A 3,773-nucleotide genomic window follows, 5' to 3' on the forward strand; every position below is an offset into this window, starting at 1 on the left:
TCTGCCATATCAAGTTTTAAAATACAAGAATTATTTGTTTTCAATGTTTTTTTACTTTTAACATCGGAGAGCTTTTATAATTATTTTAAACCACAGTGAATTAAATTGCTGATTAATTATACATGTAACAAACGGAAGGGGACAAAATTTCAGTCTATGTACATTTATCTCCAGTCAATCAACCTGTGTGTTTTCAACGTAACCCAAAACATTCCAATAAAAAGAATAACTTTGGTTTAATGTTTGTACTATGACAAATGGTTCACTATATCATCTCTAATGTCCCTTACGCAAAGCTGCTTGTCTCCATTGAAAGAACTTTGATCCACTTCATCGTCATCCTCAACGGGGTCTATAGCGCTCGGGTCTCCAACATCTATACAAATATCGTGAAGGACGCAACAAGCCATGATAGTGGTGGGGACTCTGCTTGCTTTTCCTCCACCTCCAACGACCGTTCAAAATTCCGAAGGCTTGTTCTATAACAACCCAGGCCTGACTGAGGACACGAGTGAAACGCAATTGGCTCTCACTTAATGTTGGTGTTTCCTTAAACGGCTTCATCAGGCAAACAGACAAAGGGTAAGCCCGAGTCCCCTACCAGAAGAGGTCCAACTTCAGAACCTCCAATTCTCTTCGAAGGCCCGTTTAGCCAGGTACCTTGATCAATTTCTCTCTCCAGTTTACTCAAACGGAGATTACGGGCGTCGTGAATGCTACCGGGGTAGCCCGTACTCAAATCAAGAAATTTAAAAGACGCATCAGCAACACCTTGGATCACGATAGAATAATCTTGCTTTCGATTGAAGTATTGAATCCGTTCGTTCAGAGGCACTGTTTTTAATGCAATATGACTACCGTCAATTGCTCCTACCACTTGCGGGAACGGAGACTTGTTTGTGAACAAGCGAATGATTTGTAGCACCTCTTGCTCAGTCCCTGGAAATTTATAAATTCTGTGGCCCGTTCTGAACTGAACTGATCACTTTATTTAAACACGATGGAGTATTCAGCAGAGCTGGTGGGTCGTGTATTTACAGATTAAATAAAAGTAAATAGAAATTAAGTATTAACATCAAATCACTTGAACCTAAAAATATGTTTAAGCAATATGCTATATACATTAAAACTGTGGCTTCAAATTCCTAATAATGTATACAATCATCGTCTTTTAATTAAAGCGGCAATCGGCAATTGCAATTGTTTGGCAATTGCTTGACAAAAATCGTGTGTTATCAACATAGCTTTACACCTTCCAATGCCAAATTGAGCCCAGTCGATCTATGCGTGTCTCTAGTAGCTAGGCGCCATAACGCAACGGCCACTCGCTTGTTTACTGGGATAGACTAGCGCAATCTCGTGTCTCTGTTCGACAAATCCGGGCTAGGCACTCGAACAATATACTCAAACGTACGCCTTGATATCCTGAAATTTTCTTTCGACCAATCTTCCACGAAATCTCCTTGCAAAAGGCTCTCAAACCAAAACTGATTTCGCGGCCATGCCCACGCACGTCTAGCCCGTCTGGTATTTTTTAAAGCAATTTGTAGTAAAATCGTCCGTTTTCGCCTCGACCTCTTCAGGTGTTACATCAAAAGCTTATGAAATCTTGACGTTTCTGTTCGCGCAATTAAGAAATAGAAAGCAATCGCCACGAAAGCTACCACTTTACTTCTTGAAGCGAGCATGGTTTTAGAACTCCCGCCAGTTCCATTTGATGACGTTGATGATGCAGCGGGCGCGAGTGCTGACAGATCAACTTGAGTTATTCGAGCCAGTGTAAAAAATGTACCAATTTACCAAGTTGACCTTAAGGAAGAGCAGCATGCTATCTGCCTTTTGAGAGATGTTTGTGATATGTGCGCTTCTGAATGATAAATCACTCATTTAATTGTACAGTATTGTTATTCAAATTCCTTCCGAGACTGGCGCACATTTATAACAGTTGATCTTGTAAAAAGCATCCTTATGCTGTGTTTACATTTGAGCGTTTACCAAGCTAAAAAGTTACTTGGTAAACGCTCAAATGTAAACACAGCATAAGGATGCCTTTTACAAGATCAACTGTTATAAATGTGCACCAGTCTCGGAAGGAAGTTGAATAACAATACTGTACAATTAAATGAATGATTTATCATTCAGAAGCGCACATATCACAAATGTCTGTCAAAAGGCAGATAGCATGCTGCTCTTCCCAAAAGGCTGAAAAGGAGACAATAAAATTTGCACACATTATTTCACCAATTATCGAAGGAGAAACTTAATTTGATTCGAAATCCTTTCCAGACGGATATGACCTGAAAACTATCTTATGGCTCTTTTAAAATAGTCGAATTGCTAGTGATTCGAATTTGACAACTGTTCACAGAATCCCAAGAAAAACCAACGTAAATCATTTTTTTCAGAAGACAACCATTGTTTTTCTTTCACTCGACCCGGGAACGATTCGACATGAATTGAAACATATTCACTTTAACATTCGTAGGCCCATGTCGTACATCATCGCTTGGCTCTCTGGTTGGGAATCCCGACATTTTAAAAGATTCCAAAGGCTCCGACGATATCTTTCGTTTAGAAGAAAATAAACGCATGGATTAAGCGATGCGTTGGAGTAAAATATGAACTTGACTGCAAAGCTCCAATGGTCTATTCCACAGGGACTTTTTTCCTGCAGCGCAAAAAGGTGTAACAATCCAGTGATATCTATAGGAAGCATACACATAACAAATAAAACTATGATGGCAAGAATTTTCTTAATGATTTTAGTGTCTTCTTTTCGTCTTTGCCTTCTGAATGAGGACACTGTTTTCCAAAGTGATCTCTGTTTTAGTATAGACCTGAACATGAGTGAATATAAAACTGTAATGACTGCCAAGGGGATGACAATTAAGATAACTGATATCGCCACGAAGTAGATTCTTTGAGCTTGTAGACTGTCAAACGCAGGTTCCCAACTGAAGATGCAGTATCGTATGTTATTGACTTGTTTGAGACGCACTGTGTAAAAGTAATTGCCGTGTAGACCCAGAGCTATTAACCATATTAATGGAATAAGGACTCGTCTCCGTCTTGGTGTAATGATGGGGTCTCGATATGGCTGAACCACTCCAGCATACCTATCTACAGTGATGACCATGATACTTTGAATCGATACAGCGGTGGAAATGTCTTGGAAGAAATAAACAAGTTTGCATAGAATGACTCCAGCAGTCCCGTCAATCAGCCATCTTTGCACGCCGGTGAAGATTTGCGCGAGCTCTCGCGGAACGGCGAATGCCGATACCATTAAATCTGAGATGGCCATATTTGCGATTAGCAAGTTGGTAGTCGTTTGCATGTGTTTGTATCTGGCAACGATGGCGATGAGTGCAGAATTTCCGAGCAGTGAAATCAGCATAATGATAGAGTAACAAGCTGCTTTGACCAGTTTTATATCCATAGGCTCATCTTTTGTGAATTGCATGCATTTGGCTCAAGTGGAGTTTGGGTTCGTTGAATTCTCAAGCGGATCATCCATGGTACTACTCCAACTGCATTAAACGGAGCTTGAATTTCCTAGAACTGAAATAAAAAAAATTGTTGTTTAACGAGAAGCATTCAAGTCTGTGTACTAAAAAATCTTTCAAAGCCTAATTAATGATTCATTAGTTCATTGACCTATCAAATGGTCGATAAAACATCACGTGCAGTGGTTTTAAAACCCAATAAGACCTCCTCCTTATTAGTATGCGGTGTTTAATGTTTTCCTTTTATGCTATTATTACACAGTCTTA

At 39.7% G+C, this 3,773-nt stretch overlaps 1 pseudogene; it reads right to left on the reverse strand.

Moving 5' to 3' along the window:
- Nucleotides 1–2,054: 2,054 nt before the first annotated feature.
- On the reverse strand, nt 2,055–3,517 carry LOC146486336 (QRFP-like peptide receptor; annotated as a pseudogene).
- Between the last annotated feature and the right edge of the window lie 256 nt (nt 3,518–3,773).

The sequence above is a fragment of the Pavona decussata genome, unplaced genomic scaffold (genome assembly GCF_977016875.1).
Source record: "Pavona decussata unplaced genomic scaffold, jaPavDecu1.1 SCAFFOLD_21, whole genome shotgun sequence".
NCBI classification, from domain to species: domain Eukaryota; kingdom Metazoa; phylum Cnidaria; class Anthozoa; order Scleractinia; family Agariciidae; genus Pavona; species Pavona decussata.